Here is an 18755-nt window from a genome sequence, read left to right as displayed (position 1 = left end):
CGCTCCGCCCCCGGGCCCGGCCCCGCTGCCCCTGCCCGATCGCAACTCCGTGCTGCCGCTGCCCAGCCGCTCCTCCTCTCCAACGCTCAGCCCTGCGCAAGGACACGCGGGGTTGCTTCCTCACCGCGCTTCTGTTCTGCTGAGAAAAAAACCGCAGCTTTGGGTTTGCATCTGGCGTCTCAGAGTCCTGTCAGACCTTCGTACTCCTCGGGGGTCGGTTGACTTAAGCCAGGAATTCCTATCCTGACATTTCTGGCAGATCCATACACATAAAATCTGGTGTCAGTCACTGCAGGCTGGAAATCAGTAATACAGAGGCCGTGAAAAATTGTTACCATGCCATTTAAGCTCTCCTGTAATTGTTTGTGTAACATTTTATCCTCAGAAAAAAGCATCACGATGCATGAGAGCACCCGTGGTGAAGAGAATACTTGCTACATTCAGAGATGGAGAGGTGCTGCCCCTTCCTGACACTGGAAATACCATCTCTGCACCTTTATTTGTCCCTTACCAGCTTGATTTTGCATATAGGTAGTTGTCAGTTCTTTGAGAGCATGGAGACAAGCAACGTTGTTGCACCCTGTACTTCATGTTTCCCAACCGGCTATTAATTAATGCAGTGCACACACAAACCTGGAATACGGAATTGCCTTTTTTTAAAATTGATGTTTTATATAAATCTTTAATTCCAGATAAACTGGCAGCACTTCACAAACCACAAGCTGAATCTTGTCAAGTGTTAAGAACTCTAATCTTGATCCAGAAAAACAGTTATGCACATGCACAACTCCAAGTATATGGAAGTCTCAGAGATTTGTGGGCTTGAGATTCCCATCCTTCCAGCAAAAGACAGCTACAAAGAACATGCTTTGCTACAAAAGGACTCAGGAAGGATTGACACCGGTTAAATACTCAGAATGAAAGGTACCAGAAAGTCCACGGGATTTTTTAGCTGTCATTTGAAAGACTCTGATTATACAGTGTGTGCAACTCAGCTCTCCTAGACAGGCTGAACTACTCCTTAGACTGTACAGCCTGCAAAGTGCAGCCAGAGTGGATATAACTGCTGTGTGTCAATACATCAGCAGGCAGGGCAAAGAACTTGGAGAGATAAGGGATGATTTACGTGTAAGGGCAAACCAACTCTAAATAAGGAGCAGAAAATGACTGTACCTATTAGAAAGGGAGGATGTGGAAGAGTGTCCCGACGGGAACCCCAGAGACAAAACCAAAGCAAGCAGACTTTGTCAGGAGTTTCATGGTGTCATACGTGGCACAGCAGAGGAGTGAGTTTGGTGACTCAGCCCAGTCTCCTTGGTGCCATGGATTTTGGCTGGAACGCCTCGCTGCAGCAGCTGGGTGAGTAGGCTTAGCAAGTTCAAACTGCACCTTCTGTCATACCTTACCAGAGCTGCCTCTGTCACTCCCTCTGCTCTTCCATCTTCCTTGTCTCCTCAGCTACCCTCCCTCTGCTCTGCCCCTGCACCAACTGTGACACCTCACTTTTTTTGGCAGGTGCACAGCTGAGGTGTGTGCATGTGCTGGCTGGGAGGACACCTCGCCTGCAGTAGCTGGTGGAAGGCACAGGGAGCTCTCTCAGGTACCCACCCATCCAAATGCCACACTCAGGTCTCCTGAGCACCTAGCAGGCCAAACAAACTGTTTAACTGGTCAAGTGTGTTCTGCAAAGCCAGTCTAGAACTTTCCCCAGCTCCTTCAGTCTGCCTTTCTGTTGCAGGCTTCAAGAAGTAACATGCAGCTGCACAACCACCACTCCTTTGAATTCTCCTGCCCTTCTCGGTATTTAGTAGGCATTGTGCAAGCTGTGAATTAGTTTCTGTGATAAGACCTTGAGAACACACTGGAGCTGTCTCCTTTTCTGGAATTCAGAAGCTGCTTCAGAGGTGTGAAGAGCTGTTTGACATGTCTGACTCATTCGTGTTTCTTTCTTCAGGACTTGCCATGGGACATTGACATGAACCTCTGGTTGGTCATAAGATGATTCACGAAAGCCCGGAGTTTCCCAAATTGATTGTACCCAGAGCAGGACCTGACATCCTTATTAATCCTGGGTTAATAAAGGTAATGAATCTTGGTACAGCCCCTCAGGAGCACTCTGTCAGATTCCAGTAGTTACAGTTCCTCTGAAGTTCCTTGATCTGTATTTCCTGTAAGCACCATTTTTTAATAACTTGTGTGCACATCTTCAAGATCACGATTACCTCTCTCTATCATCTCAGGGGCTGAACTTTGGCCAAATCCCTGGTTTGAAGATAACATACCTTCATAATAACCTTTATTTCTTTTCCTCCTTTTTATTTAAATATAGGAAATTTTGTAAAAGTCTTTAATTGTCAGAAAAACCCAGCAGATTCCTCATTGCATTCTTGGGTAGAACAACGAGACAACCAGTTTAGACCAAAGCTGTCTTTCCCCTTAGCATTTACTGCCAGCCCTGTTTCCAGCAGATCAGACAGGCATGTTCCTGGCAGGACTGAAGGCAGCAGCAAAGGGCAAAGGGAACTGAGGGAAAGATGAGCTCAGGATGAGCCATTAAGAAGGAAATGAAGTAAAATACAGGATGAATGGACTTTGATGAAAGCAATAGTTGTCCGGGGCTTAAAGAAACGATATTCCAGAGCACAGATGAATTTCAGTTTGTGTTACTCCTTTTCTTCCTGTGAATGCCTTTTCCAGGTCTGCTGTATTTCCACCTTTACCCCTGAATGAAGCTCCTCTACATTCAGTGGAGTGTGCATAGTAGAGGATTGATTTGTTTCCCTGAGAGTAGTTTATAGTTTTGTTTTTTGACCTCGCTTCTCTCATTTACAGCCTAGCACTTAGAAAGGGTCTTTCTGTTTAATTCTAATGTCACTTTCCCAAAAGAAAATGTCAGGCACCAAAAAGGTACTGCCATTTCAGAAACAGGGAAGGCCCAGATCTTATGTAACCCTGAACCTCAGCAGACAGAAAGTAAAGGATAAAGTTAATGAGATGGGAGGAGGTGTAAATTGATTTTACTGATGGATGATGCAAGTTTGATAATAGCTGAACCCCAGGTAGACTGTTGAACCTTTTCACAGATAGCAGCAGAACGTAGAGACTAGAAAAGACAAATAATACCTGACACCCATAAAGAGAAGGACAAGAGAGGGACACTCCCTGAAACCTAAAGGGACAAAGGCAGAAAGAGTCAAGAGGACCCTGCTTTACCAAGATACAAGTCAAGATGTCCTGCTTGCCAAAGCCAGGCTTTCATATCATTCTGGGCTCACAGCGCAGTGTCATTGCCTCAATAATGAAGTCACCTTCAAAGCATTGAGAAAAAAACCACACATTGGGGCATGAAAACCAATGGAATGGCTGGTTTCCAGAAGAATCGTGTGCAGTGGGTGGGGGAATGATGAGTCCCTCAGACACCAATTTCACTTTTAAATGTTTTAACAGCTAAGGACTGGCATTACAAAACTAATCTATCCTAGAGCAGCCTGGGACACAGAGGGGATACTGCTCCCCAGACGTCCATTAATGGGACTCATTGAGTGCAGGCACTCAAATACCATGGCCATGAATTTAACATCAAAAAAATCCAAGTTGCATGATTTTACCCAGGATGGCCAGAGCAGTTTTCAACTCCAGTTCTTCTGAGTCCATCCCTGTGGCTGTCAGCAACTAAATCAATGGTGTCCCTTCTTTGGAGTGCTTTGGCTCATCCACTGAAGAGTGTTTGCAATCCTGTAGGAAACAGCAATAACCTGCTGGTGATCACATTACTGTTTGTGGATTTGTAGTTCTGGCTGTACTTACATCTGTGGCTGAACAGTAAATATTTCTGAACTGTCAGAAGCTGGATGGTGTCCGCAAAGCAAGGTCAATGATATGTTTTTGTTGCATATGAAAGTTGTGGGAGTTAATTTATTAGGACAAAGGTGCCCCAGGAAAGCGAAGCCATTCTAATCACAATCTTGCAATGCTGCAGATGGGGATTAAAATCCACTGTACAAACACATCAGAAACCAAAGTCCTTGTGCATACAGTGAGGGAACACATCTAATTGTCTCCTTAATGGCTCACACAGCTTCCTGAAAACAGATAAAAAGCACAGCTCTGAAAGCACTAAGGAGCCATGCAACCATATCTGAGACATTCACCAATCCAGGCCCAGGGTGCAGCCTCACCTGTATGTGGGGAGGTCAGACTGGGGAGCTAAACCAGTGGTTTTCAGTCATTTGCTGATTTGGAAACCACAGGTGGTAGTGCTAGAGTGTTAGAGTTCAGATCAAGACTTTCACTGTGATTTAGAAGAGACTGATGAAATTATCAGATGACATAGAAAGATATTTTCAATAGCAATGAGGACAAGAAAATAATTCCAAGAGGCACAGAAAAATCAATTTTAAAAATCAAGTCCTTGATCTAGAAAGCCACAACCTAGTGATTCCTGCTCTCCTATAGATTACATTTTTGTATCACCATCACACTGGATCTCACTTGGGCTCATTCTGTAACACTCCCCGGCTTCCCAGTTCCTTCCCATGTCTCCACACTTCTTATTTCCACAGGATTCTCCATATCCCTCCCACAGTCACCACCTGCTCTGGCTAGGGGAGGCAGAGCAGCTGCTGTCACTGGTTTCAGAATCTTCCCTGCTTGGTACATTCTATTGTGTTCTTTACCTAGAGCACTTCAACTGTGATCTTGGCAGAAAATTATCCAAAATCACAGAAGAGTGTGGGACTTGGAGGACAGATTTCTGACGTGAGACTTAATAGATGAACCATCAGAGCTAGACTCTGATGCACCCAGTGTCCATTAAGATACTCCTTTACACACCCCAGTCCTAGCCCTGGCTTGCACTCTAGTTCCAGGCACAACTGGAGAACAACATCTGGTGACACCTGCAAGAATGTAGTATGGCAATGTACTCACCAAGGTGATTTTTTTTTAACTTGTCCCCTATCCAGCTGAGATTTATCTGGCTTGAAGAACCAGTCTCATATGAACAGTTTTAGCTAGGGAATAGGCAAATAGGGATACACTGTCTTCCCACAGGGACAGGGGGAGAGGAACAGGGCTGGAGGGAAGGAGCTGAAGGACCTTTATCATCCCCTCCCTTCATTAGGGCAACAGGTCTGCATTTGTGTCCTGGCTCCCCAAACCTGAGAGCACTGAGAAAGGAATTATTTAGTACTGATGCAGAGAAGAAGCAAGAAAAGTCAAATGAAGCAAGGAAGAGGAAAACAACCTGAATGTAGGCCCAAAGCTTCCTGGCACTCTGACATAAGGGACTAGAAGGATTGTTTCCTCGAGGAAGCAATGCCAAAGGGCAGAGGAGCTGCCAAACCGGCCGAGAGTGGCCCAAGGTGAGCAGGGCGGGGAAGGCCAAAGGAAAAGGCCGAGAGTTTACAGTGGGGAGGTGGCTGGAGAGTGGGGACAGCACTGGGAATGCGGGACAGCGCTGGGGATCGGGACTACACAGGGAGCTGCCCCTGCCGCGTGTGCTGGGAGTGCCCGGGGAACTGCCCGGACCCGGTGTCCCTCTGTCCCCATATGCCCGTGTCCCTCTGTTCCGGGCGCTCCGCCCGCAGCCCGCTGCGCTCGCACGGCGCCCCCTGCCAGGCATTTCCCGGGCATTAACAGGACACTTCCCGGACACTGCCGGGCATTTCCCGAGCATTTCCCGAGCATTTCCCAGGCACTGCCTGGCATTACCAGGACATTTCCTGGGCATTTCCCAGGCATTGCCAGGCATTTCCCAGGCTTGGCAGCAGAAAAGAGCCCCCACAACGCTGGCAACCACGGCCATAAAAGCCAGAGAGCACTGACTGAGGCAGTGGTGCTCCTCTGTGCTCTGAAATGCATTTCCTGCACTCAGACCCATTTGTCCATTCTCTTCCATGGACTTCAGGGATGCTCGGGAGCACTGCTAATTCTTAGACCAAGAGGAGCTGTGTAAAAACCACACTTAAGCCCTCCTGAAAAGAGAAAATGTAGCTTACTGTCCTCTTTCCCTACCTTGTTCTCAGCTTAAATTAATTAAATTTATACAATATTATTAAAAACTAATCTGGGGAACTCTCCCTTTGTGTGTCTGCTGGAGAATATGGCTGACCATAAATTCTTACTAATTTTTTGTGTGAATCATGCTACTTCATAAAATGTTTTTAGGGATGAGATTCTTTCTGTCCAGGTACTCTGAAATCATCAAAATCAACAGCACACTCATAAATTTATCTTTGCAGTCATACAAATGCTGATACCTTCTTCTCCAGGTAAGGAGATTAGTCAGAAACATTTTAAAACCCTTTTTCCATTCACAAAATTCAAACTTTTTGCGAGAAGGGCTTTTAGAAACACGCAGTCACTTACCAGCTGGTAGAGCTCAGTAAATAGCAGGAAGATTTGTCCACAAACATCCCCTGAACTGGAAGAGAGTTGTGACTCAGCCACCTTATTGACCTTCTGCTTTAATTTCCACAGAAGCTGCTGCCTTTGGGATGTTGCTGCTTGTTCTCTGCTGACAGAAAGCATTACAAATGCACTGAATTTACTGTGGAGCTGCCACCACCTCGACCTACTGCAGTTCTACAGAACAGGTTTCCTTGGCACAAATGCAAATGCATAGCTTTGTATAGAATAGCTGTAACAGATGTGGGTAGGCCCAGCTATCAACTGCTGAAATTGATTAAAGCATTACCCCACGTCTATCATGAGACCAAATGTGAATTATAAACCAGGCTTATGTAGACTGAAGCACCCAATCCTGATAAAGAATCCACTGAGCTCCAGTGGAACCCTGCCCACTGAGTCCAGCAAACCTGGAATGTCTCCCCTGTGTGCAGGGGAACATTTGGTCACTGAGAAGGCACCCTGAGCATTTCATTTGTAGCATGATCTGGGGGAAAATACTGCAGTTAATGTAAACGAATGAAGTATCATCTGTCATCTTTCAAATGCATTTACAACAGAATTGAATATTCAACATGGACACCTGCTCAAAGATGTTTTAAAAAGATGTTTTAAACCCTCCAGAATTTCAAACTTTTCTTGGAGACACAAGGGATAGTTTCCTCAGCACTTTGAATGCTAAAATTTACCTTAAAATTAAAACAGAAAGTGTTAAACATTTAAAACAGAAACTGAGTTTTCAAAGAAAATAATGAAATTCCTCATGAACAGCTACAATAAATAGGTTATTTAATTTGGGAGCATGAATGTTTCTGTTAGAAATTATGATTGAACTTCTATATGCTTCTATATGTTCCAGACTAAATGAAAAAAACCCATTCTTCTTATACAATCAGTAGAATTAAGAGTTGTCTAGTGCCCTAAGTACTGGAAGAAATTGTGCAAAGCTTTATTCTAATGCTTTTTCAGGCTGCAGAAGTGGAGCGATGTGGTCTAATCAAGCATTTAATTGCCAACGCATCTTCTAAAAATATTCTGTTTGAACTCTCTTTAGACCATTCCTGTGCTAGTAATTTTTCTGATTGTGAAAAATGCACACTTTGTCCTGGTTTAGGGGACATGTTACTGCCAGAAGAAAGGCAGGAGCTTTTCCTAAAATGGAGAGTGAAAATCTCCTCCCTCCCAGTTTACTATAATTTGGAAATTAAAGGGCTCTCAGGCAAAGGTATGGGTTTAGGAATAACAGTTCTTTACTGATATATCTACAAACAAGAACAACATCAGCTATGAAAAAAATCGGTGACAAAACAGAACAAGACTCAGTGTCAGTCCCTTCTCCAGCCACAGACACTCTTCTCCTCACGGTCCCCGTGGAGCGGGTAGCCCCTCTCAGTCGCAGCAGCTGCAGGAGCAGGAGCAGGGAGGCGGAGGCAGAGGCGGCAGAGCCGTGTCTCAGGGGACAGGAGGGTGAAGGAAGACTCCGCTCACCGTTTTTGGTCCCAGGCCTCCGCGGTGGTCTCAGAGGCAGTGCAGGGTGCAGGGCAAATCCGACCGCAGAGAAAAAACCTCTCTCCTCGCATCGGACCTGCGAGTGTCTCCCAAGCTAGCAAAAAAAAAAAGGCCAGCCACCCAGACCCCAGAAACCCCGCCAGCGATTCAGCCAGCCAGACAGCTCCACCCATCCCTTTTGTCTTGAGCAATTAAAAGCTAAGGGAGTCACCTCATAGACTTTCTTAACATGATAATGGGAAAAATTCTTCACAAAAGACCAACAACTCTCCCCCCAACCCCAACAACACCGATTGGGCTTAACTAAAGAAACCATAAGGTTTTACTGGGCCACATCATTCTCATACAGGAAAAATAAAGTGTAGGCTTTGTTCTACACACACAAGCAGTGCCACAGAAATAGTTAGAAATTAAGCACATACTTTATATCAAGAGCAATGCTCAACTGTTTTGCAGGATCAAGAGCTGCAAGTCTTAGTGATGCCATGGTTTCTATGACAACTAAGTGTGATATTACATGAAGGATTATGATTTAAAGGAGCACACATCTGGCCTTTCCCACTGATGTGGCCCTAGTTTATCCTGTATGTACCTTGTGTACAAATCTGCTCATCTTTGTGGGGTCACTGAGCCATGGCAGGAAGGGCAGGCCTCAGCAGAAAGTGAGTGAAGTGCACTCTATCCCCACAGATTTCAAGGAAAAATGAATCAGGCTTGGGGCTGCACTGTTGTTTCAGGCACAGCTGCAGCCCAGGTAGCTGAGGGCTCCTGCAGCAGCAAGTCAGGAAATGAGGTGCCTGGTGGGATGCAGCAGGTGCTGTGCACCTACACTCCCTCCCTGCAGAGCCCTCGCTGCCCTGACAGGTTTCCTGCCACACCAGCCTGTCCTGGGTTGGCTCCATGTCCTGTTGAAGGCTCGAGCTGTGGAATTGTTAACCAAACCCTGCTCCAGCAGGTCACAGCTCCCTCCTCCATCCCAGCAGAGATCTCTGCTGGCTCGCTCTTCTCTCAGCCCTGAGCTCTGCAGAAACTCCACTCCCCCCCTGCTTTCTGATTACCTTATTGTCCATTTGGCTCAGTAGGGAACACGTCTGATCTCTTGGAGATACACTCCAGCTATCTCCATGGTCCTCAGTGATCTCTGCAAACATAACCACAAAGGTATTTGCATCTCTTGGGAGCAGGTGCCAAAAGCAATTCCATATGACTTAGTGCTAAAAGCCAGCCCAGACTAGCTAGATTGGAACAGGGTAGGAAATACCTGAGACAAAGTAAACTCTGCCTGTCCTTGGTGTAAGAACAGCAGCCTGCTCTTTAACTGAGAGTGCTCAGCCCAGCCCTGCAGCCCCCCAGCAGCCAGGAGGCTGCAGCACTTCTCAGCTGCTCGTGTGCTGCTGCCCAGTTCATTTTAGCAGTTCAGCCATTTTGGGTAGGAATATCTTCTCCTCTGACTCATTTCCAGGGAGCAGCCTGGCTCTGGGCTGCTGTGCGTTCAGGACACACAGATTCACCTGCTGCTTTTACAGGCAAATGATTGCCAGTGCTGCAAATTTGTTCAATGGCCCTTTTAAGTACATGGCTGGCTTTGCAGCAAACAGCTCCCTTTAGATTAGGATAAATGCTTTGCCAGGGAGATTAGTGCCACTGCACTTGTGAAGTCATGATATTCCCTACAAATAAAATCAGTGACTATAAATAGCCAGAACATCTTCCATCCTATGAGATTATGAGCTTCTTCCTTGCAAAACAGATGAGCTCATTGAGAGATAATTTTGTGATAGCCAGATATCTTCAACATAAGATTGAGCCCATCATCATTAGTCCAATTAAAGCTCCTTTTTATACCAGTAAAATAATTGACGTGCTGATAAACTGCTTCAGTTCATTGTTACCGCAATACCCACAGCTGCTCTGAACACATCCATGTAATCAATATGGCCCACTAAAAGGTTGCTAAATGAGTTAACTCTTCCAGGAATCAGCCAGATTTCTAGAGACTATCACGCTTTTTGTTCTGTGTTTCTTTTATTTACAGAGGCATTAAGTCCAATCACAAGCTGATCACACACACTCCAGCAGAGCAGAATACGAATGTCTGTCGCATGCTATTATTGTAATGGAAGTTGAGCAAGAGAACCTGGCCTTAGGGCTAGTTTTCCCATATTAAAAAAACACCTAAGCTAACCTGCATCATTGTGACAGAACTAGGTTAGGGAGTGCCTGATGTGCAGTTGCACTGGCAGAGCAGGACTTACCGTGAGGGGTGGCAGAGCAGGAGCCAAGACAGGCAGCTCTGACTCCAATTCAGCACAGCCAGAGCAGCACCTCCCAGAGCAGCCTCAGCAACGTGACCAAAAGGGCCCATTTCAGCACCATCCCAAGCTGCAGCCAGCACTGAAGAAAAATGGGGCTCCAGACTTCCTGTTCCTCGTCAGTGCCATTGCCTCCAGCCCCTGTGCTGCACTGTGCCGCTCCCAGGGCAGCTGAGTAGGAATTCCTGGGTAAAGGTGTGGCTGTAGCCAACAGCTTCATGCCCTGCTCTCTGGATTAGAAGCATTCTCAGGAGCCACAGAATATCTCTCTAAATGCCTAACTTTACTGCAGGTCCAGAAGAAGCAAATCTCTCAGGTCAGCCTCTCCCTGCCCTGCTTCAAGGGAAGGACTGGGGAAGACAAGCCCGCACACATTTATGAGGGGGCCTGGAGCTTCTGTTGTTGACTGCAATTAAAAACTCCAACTAAAACTGCCAAAGCCTTTTAGAAGTTTTGTTAATCTGCTGCGAGACAAATGCTTGAACTTCAGACTTACTCATCCACAAATCTCTTTTCTGCATCACCTACTCATGCACTTGCCACCTTTGGGAGACAATGGTTTTTAGCAGCTCCAGACAAACAAACAAACAAACAAACAAACGAATGAATGAATGTAGAAGAAATTACTTCCTCCTGATGCCTGCAGCATTCCATGAGAACTTTGCAGTGTGAATGCAGCTGCCCAGGCTCCTCTCAAGGTCCACTGCAGGCAGCCTCACACCAAGTACTAATGCTGGGTGCTGCACAGGCACTCCAGGAGATACACAGAAGTATTTTTTCACACTTAGAAGTAGTCATCACATGCATACAGCTCATGATGAGGGCTAGGCTGTGACCTAAACAGAGCTTTTCAACTCTTTGTTGCTACCTGCTGCTGACGTTGAAATGCAAAAAGGCAACTCTGCATTTACCCTGCTGAAACACAAACCTTTAAAGAGTTTATTTTGAATTGTGTTGCAAAGACCAGGCAGAGATAGGTAGTAGGCTGCACAGCTTTAAACAACTTGTCAAAATCCTTTTAGGAAACAAAATAACATACATGTTTTGAGGGGTTCCCATCTGTCTGAATTTCTAATTTGATTTTTGCAGCTCACACAGCTCAGATGGGATTTAGCTGAGAACACATAACCTGAAGCTGAGTTCCTGAAGTTTTCTTCATACCAGGATGGCACCTGCATAAGAAAATTCTTAAGCTGCCGAGCTGCAGCTCAGGCCCTGGGTGTCCACTCTGCCTTCCTCAGATAAGAAGGATTACCCAGCCCCAGATGCCAGTGCCCCCAGTGCTCCTGAATGTGCCAGGCACAGCTGCAGGGGAGCAGCTCAGGTGCAGCACTGAGCTCTCCTCTGCCTCTGTCTACCTTAGCCCTCCACATTGCTGCTGGTCCTGGAAGCACCTTTTGTATGAGGCCCACTTGGAAGGGTGGTGTGTCCAGAGGCAAGGAATTCTACATTGCTTCAGTTGTAGAAATCCACCTTAGAGCTCCCATCCAGCTGTAGATAGCTGTCTCTTCCAAAGAAAGATCTTCTGGAGCCCACATCACCCCCTCATAGTTTGAAATTTCCAGTGGACCACAATAATAATGGTGAAGGGAGAAGCAGCACTTACACTCAACCTTTCATTAAAAAGTGCATCTGTGCTGAGGATACCATCTTGTTTCAAAAATCCCACATCCCTTAGAATCCTTTAGGCTCCTATTATAGCATATAGTGACTAAAAATAATTGCTTGTTTCCTGGTGTTTCAGTGAGTTTGCTCTGTGTGCCCGGTAGCATTTTGCAGAGTTTCACTGTTTCCCCAAGGCTGTCAATCAGTTTTCCCTGTTGTTTGTGTGGGCTTTTCACACACAACACCGAAGAGGAAAACACTAAAAAAAAAACTCTGGGAAAATGTGATTATAATCCACTTTAAACAGCCAGCAGGGGGATGTGCAGGACCAAGAACTCCTCTGGCTTTTTGAAAAAAGTGAATGCATCTCAAATTTACTATGCCTAGTTAGTTGTAGAAAATAGAGTCTCTTTCTGTAACAAAAGAGCACAAGTCATCAGCCTACCACTGTCTCTGGTAATTTTATAATCAGCTGAAGAAGTACAATTCCATCTCTACTGATTAAATTATATATGGCTATGTAGGTTAAATGAGCATAAGAAGTCAATTATCAACTTCTGCCTAGTACTTACATTTTTAGAAACACAAGCTGGGTAACATATTGCTCTTTTTTGAAAAAAATCTGCAGTTACCAAGGCAAGAAAGCCAGAAATATTGGATTTCCCACTCCCAGTAATCGATAATTAATCCTATTATTTACAGATCTTCAGTTTTACTTCTTCTTTAGCCAGTTGGGGGCTTCAGTCCCCAAAGGTGAGTTGTGCACCCCTCCAAGGAGGGGCACCTACTTCCAGCTGTTCTGTCCCAGCAGCTGGAGCTGCTCCTCCAGATACAGATCTGATCCAAGAGGCTCTACCTGAGCGCTCAGGAAGCTCCATGGCCCTCAGTGGGAGCAATTACCTCGTTAAATTCCTCGGTGCTAATATTTGTCACCATTCATGGAAGAGCTGCTTTAAGAAAAACCACCTAGGACATGTGGAGCTGCTGTCTGTACGGGGATGGAGCTCACAGTGGTTTCTGTGGCTGTCATGTCTGTGAGCACACCTGGTGTTTAACACAAGCAGCTTTCTTCACACACCTACTCAGTCAGGTGCCATCCACATCAAGTACGTGTGCTGCTTCACAACCCGGGGAAAGGTGCAGGAACGAGAGGGACAGAGCACAGCGATGCCTCCACCTCTACCACGCTACATCATTTCTGTGTGCAGCAGCACGGGTGGTCCGAGCCAAGAGCTGGCCAGGAGATGGCGAGAGAGGAGCGCTTTTGGAAGCACATCCCTAACCCTGGCTCTAACCCGCACCCCCAGAGCCTGCACTCTGACTCAGTGCTGCCCAGGAACTCCGGGGGACACGCAGCTGAGGAGGTGCCCAGCTCCCTGCGGGAACCGGCCCTGCAACCCCGGCGGGAACGGGAACGGGCCCTGCAGCCCTGGCAGTTCCCTGCTTTACACTGGGCTGTTCTCAGCCCAGGCACTTGGGATGGTGCTGTCTGATGGCAGGTCCTGCAGAGTCCTGCTCTAGGGAACTTCTCCAGGGCAGCTTTGGGTCTCTTGGAAAACAGAGAGAGCCACCCATCCTCAGAGATTACATGAGAAGTAAGGCAGTGTTACAGGCTGTGTTTTCCCCTATGTACACTCAAATGTTTGCTTTGGTACCTGCGATCCATCTGTCACACTCGGGATGGAGCCAACTGCTTGGCAGGCTGCTACAATGCTCCTCACTTTTGTTCGCTACTAACCTTCTGCATTCATGATTTAGCTGCTAATTGATTGTGGCTTCTTTTGCAATACATGGTAAGAAATACTTGGAAAACACCCTCTCAATGACATAACTACGCACCAGTTCAAGGGGGTTTTGTCAGTACTACCTTATATAAGCAGTCTGCAAATATCCCTGGCTTTCTCCACAGGGACACTCTTCTAAGACACATCTGTTTGTAGAAAATGACAGAGATGGACATGGGAGATTCATGCTGAAGACTCTTCAGTCCCACACTAGCAAACAGTTAAATAAGAACCTCTCTGAACACACAACTTAGGTAACCAGTGGCAGAGAAAAAGCACATGATCAGCTGTGAGCTGTGGAGAAGGAACAAAGTCCAAGAGGAGAGACTGAAAATAGCCTCCAGGTAGGTTCTCTGGGGAAGTTCAAAACTCCATCCATATCAGCAGGCACCTAAGCACCTTTAAAACAGGCTCAGAGTGTTTCAACAGTTCAGCTCAATCAGCCTGTGCTTGGCTGGTTCTTAGTGCTGGATTTGCACACACACAGCCCTGGCCATGATCTAATGCTGCTCTGTGGTTAACCCAAGCCTGCACAGCCAGCAGCCATCCTGTACCATCCTGGCACTCTCCCCACCCTACCTTGGGAGTGTTTTAGGGCAGGAAGGGAGGCAGTCCTGCCCTGCCTCAGCTGTGCTGCTCTTATTGCCAGCACAGCAAAGGCAGCAGGGCCAGGTTTTTGGGGTGCAGTGGTACTGCTCAGGGACACAGCTGGCTATGCTCCCCAGCTCCTCTCCTCTAAGTCCTACAGCTGGCTGGGAGGCAACAGTTATTGTGTGCCAGGGCAGGAAACACCCAGGCATGCTGAACAGCACCTGCTCATAAGAAGTTCAGGAAACAAGCACAAATGCATCCTCCAGCAGAGAAAACATTATGAGAACTGATCCAAAATGATCACTGATGCTGCAGTGAAAATTCCCTAGTATAGCTGATAATCTCTTCATCTTATTTCAGTATGAGTCTTCATTTCCTAATACACAGAAGGTGATTTCAACTGCACCTATTCCCTGTACAGCACCTCTTTGCCACAAGAGTGCATCCTTGCAGCTTGCACCAGGCACTCCCTCTTGCTGCAGCATCCAGGCACCTCAAACCCTGGGCTGCCTTGTGCCAGCAGCCCTGAGTACAGCCTCTGGTAAGGAGCTGTTTGCAAATGCTTAGTTTGATATAAGGTAAGTTTATAGCACAGCAAATCAAAGGGACGGTAAGAAAATGCCTTGTAATTAGATTAAAGATAGGTATTGTATATTGGCACACTAACAAAACACTGCTAGAAAAACAGTATCCAAAGCAATATTGCAATATTCAAAGAAATATCTCTGGCAAAATTTCTTAATATTTCCTTGCCATACTACCCTTTTCCCTAACATGTTAACAACAAAAGAATAACTACCCTAGTAGTTTAACTCCCAATTCCTTACCAGGTACTGGCTATGCCTTTGTCAACATTGCAAAAAAGTGTTTTTGTAAATTAAACTTCTCAGAAGATGATCTCCAGGCATGTCTCTAGGAATGGGAACCAAGGTGAACAGAAATAACACAGTATCTGAAATGTACTCTTGATATTACACGAAGTCTCACACACCCAACCATGAGGCCTGCATGAAAAGCAGGCAAAGGGAAAGCTGATGCAAACAGAAATCTCCTCAAGTTTCCCTTTCTAAAAAAAGCTGCTCCATCTTTTAGTGGGTTTTGACTTTCCCACTTGTGCTTGCCCTGCACAGTTGGGTACAGAGCTGGAAACCTAAAGAGAACACTGAGTTGAGTATTTCCTACTACTTGGTCAAAGCATACTCTTGCTGAGACCCCATGAATTAGCAGGAGCAGCATGGTTGATCCCCAGACAGGCTATTTCATTTCAGACATCTTCCTGGAACTTCACTGCTCTCTTCCCAGAAACCACTCCCTCTGGGAATGATTTTATACTTCACAGAAGCAGATGTGACCACTGCCCTGTAAAAAAGTCACTATAAATAATCCCTAGCAATACCACTTCAGACATAAAGGCTCTACAGATTATACACTTATTCCTGATAATTTTTCCTGTTGCACTGTTTTGATTTACAGCCACACTCCCCTGCTGGACTCTTTGTAAGGTCTCACTCCCTGGTCCTTTGCTGTGCCAAAGCCATGGAGACCCAGACAGCTGTGTCACTGTCCCAGCCTTGTCACACACCTTGCACTGGGACCTCACAAGTGCCACACGGGGTCACAGAGTCCCAGAGCCTGCTGGGGGGCCTCTCTTCCGTTCCACCTGTCATCTGTCTCATCTCTTCACACTGGGAGCTCTGCAGAACAAGGGTTTCTTCTTACAGAAAACTCCTTCAGGATCACATGTGTGGTTTGCAGACACAACAGCACAATGGGGAGCACAAAAGCAGAGCTGAGCAATTGTCTGAGTCTGTCCCCAGCATAGGCTGGGGAGGCCCAAGAAGTGCTGTCAGAAGGATGTGTCAAGGGCACAATTATTGACAGACAAGATTGCCCATGTGAATGTCTAAAAGCGAGTGAGTGTGCACATTACAGTCACTAAAATCACTTCAGAGGCAGACAATTGAAGTGATACACACAGTTGTGGATAAAGAACAGACAGTGTAGTCACTGAAATGATCTAATTAATAAATACTAGTGGCTATTCTAAGTTTCTCAATGGCCTAAAAGGATTTTTGTTTTCAACTTCTTAAAAAAGAAGAAAGAAAATGGTTTTGCAGAAGAAAGGAGGATTAAACAGGAAGATGACCTTGGTTAAACAGACACACGTCAGAGAAAAATACTTACAGTAATAGGAGGTGGTTATAAATATGGAACAGTCTTGGATGTGAGAGGCAGGATATTGGTATGAAGTGGTGGCACTCCTACTAGCAAGATGACAACAGTTCCTGGATAAAAAAGCAAAATAGGGCAACAGAGAACAGCACTTAAAAATCCACCACAAAAATCCCAAATTTCTCAAAGGTTGCAGAGTCCACTACTAGAAAATACGAACAAGAATCTGATCCCAAACCAGATATAAATATGTCCCAAATCTCACACAAGCAGCTGATTAGTACCAGCCCTGGGCAAGCAGGGACTTGTCAACAGAAGAGGAAGTTAAACCTGAACAGAAGGCTGGCCCTGGCTGGAGAGCACAGAAGGGCAGCAGGCTGGTGAGGAAAGGCCAAGGTGCAATATTTTTATTGAATTCTTGAACTGAACATCTCAGTTCAAAAACTCTGAAACTGTGACTTCTTACTTGCAGCTGACAGGTTCTCTATCAGTAAAACAGCCAAAACAGCCAGTGGAGGATGAGAAGAGGTACTCTAAGTTTAAAATAGTCTGATTAGCAAAAGGAGGATTTCCTGCATCTCAGCAATTAAGAATCAGCTGCTACAGCTGTACCTGCCAGTTACTGGGTTTGGGCTTTTAGGAATTATCATTCTTTACTTTTCTCTCACATCACAAATGATCAGTTAATCCACAACTTCTGGCTGTATGCCTGAATGAGCACTCTCAAATGGAAAGTTTGTAACACTGAAGTTGATCCCTCTGAAAGAAAACTTCTCTCCTACAGGTCAATGTGAAGCAGTACAGTCGTGTTCTCTCTGCATGCCACCAGGCACTGCTTACCATCTCTTCTCAAGAATTTCAGGCAATAGGTCACATCCTGCTTTCAGGCATATGTGATTAGCTGGGGATCAAATTAATCACAGGTGAAAACATAGCTGTGACAGCCAGCTCAATGGGTCTACTCATATCTGTCTTTGGAAGTCCAAACACAGTAAAATTGTTTTCAAAATACAGCCTTAGTTTTCCCATACTTCTAATAAGCTGAAGTATAGTCTATTAAGCTTTTTCCATGATTTACAGTGGGATTTCAATGATTTACCTGTGGGAGAAAATGCCATGCAGAGGGATAGGTTTCATTTTCTACCCCTCTTCTGGGCTCCAAAGACATTTGAGACAAAGTCAATTCCACTCATTTTCTGCAATATTGCCCATTTGTGAGCAAAGACCCAGCAGCAGGCAAGCCAAGGAAACTGATGCATGAAAAGAGGGACCATTGTGACCTGTTCTGTGGTCTGGGCATCCTGCAACACCATTCTGTTATTATAACAAAATTTGGTTTCGTAGCCACTGCTAAGAAGTTCTGAGCTGCCCCTAAACCTGCCCGGGGAAGTGGCACAAATTTTGACAGTGACATTACCTGTGGAAACACCAGCTGGAAATGGCTCCTGTTTTTCCCTGTGTCAGAGCAGGGGGAGGAAGCTGAAGATCTCACACTGGACTGTTTTGGGCCTGATCAAAGGACAATTGCTGGTGCCACTGCCAGTGCACATGGAGCAGTTGGTGTCAGGGTCAGGGACTCTGGGCTCTCCCTTGGCTCTGTCCCAGAACTCTGCTGGGCTTTGGTGAGCAGGGAAGCCCTCAGTGCCTGTCAGCAGAAGCTCTGGAAGGTCTGGAGAGCTTCGTGTCAGCTGCCACCTTCCTGCTCCCCTGGTTTTAGGAAAACCAAGGAAAACAACAACCTCTGGGTCAAGAGCCTCCATTGCCAAAAACACAGCAGGACAATTTGTCCTCCTTGCTTAGGCTCCCTCTATCAGCAATGGCTGCTGGTACCTTTTATAGCCAGGTGGAAAAAGGAATGAGCTAGCAGCAGCTAGGGCTCAGAGCTGTTTTTGACTTGCTGTACAGGTTTAAGAGGCCCAGTCCTCCTCCAAGCCCTGCAGCAGGTGCTTAGAACAGCCAGCAGTGATGAGTCACCCCAGCAGCAGTAGAATTGTATTCATTATTTACCAGTCCCTGGGGCTCTGTGCTGCTTGGAGATGGCCTCCATCTCCTCTCAGCCATTGAACACATTCCAGTTCAGTGCAGTTAATACAGCTCAGAGCACAGATCTTGTCCTTAAGAATCTCTCACTGCTCTTTTTGTGCAGCCTCCTCCTCAGCCTCATGTTCCTTCACCAGCCTTATAACCTCCTGGCAATGCTTCAGCTCTTTTCCACTTTAAAAATTCATCTGGTGTTCACTCAAAACTGCAGCCTGATGGTGTCCCAGAGAGCAGGCACTGCAGGTACAGGGAGCTTGTGTTGTGTGGCACTGACCTGACAATGCAGCTCACCCTTTTATGAGGTGCAGCCTTTGAGGTCAATTAGGTACATTTA

The 18755-nt window shown here is 46.1% G+C and overlaps 2 long non-coding RNA genes across 5 annotated transcripts in view; both read right to left on the bottom strand.

Annotated features, from left to right (window-relative positions):
• Positions 1 to 75: 75 nt before the first annotated feature.
• Positions 76 to 6449, bottom strand: LOC117001951. The gene is made up of 3 exons (XR_004419191.1): positions 6370 to 6449; positions 3609 to 3735; positions 76 to 296 (listed from the first exon to the last, which is right to left on the bottom strand). It is a non-coding gene; the product is annotated as an uncharacterized LOC117001951 (long non-coding RNA).
• Positions 6450 to 7683: 1234 nt separating this feature from the next.
• The window catches only part of LOC117001949, a 77117-nt gene continuing 66045 nt past the window's right edge, over positions 7684 to 18755 (bottom strand). For 3 of the 4 annotated variants that reach the window (XR_004419190.1, XR_004419187.1, XR_004419188.1), the window contains 2 exons: positions 16394 to 16494; positions 8804 to 9058 (listed from right to left, as the gene is read on the bottom strand). This is a non-coding gene — a long non-coding RNA (uncharacterized LOC117001949). Of the gene's footprint in view, positions 7994 to 8803; positions 9059 to 16393; positions 16589 to 18755 lie in introns of those variants that run through there. The other variant, XR_004419189.1, reaches the window with a different exon arrangement.

The sequence above is a fragment of the Catharus ustulatus genome, chromosome 12, assembly GCF_009819885.2.
Source record: "Catharus ustulatus isolate bCatUst1 chromosome 12, bCatUst1.pri.v2, whole genome shotgun sequence".
NCBI lineage: Eukaryota > Metazoa > Chordata > Aves > Passeriformes > Turdidae > Catharus > Catharus ustulatus.
This window is presented reverse-complemented; position numbering and strand designations above follow the sequence as displayed.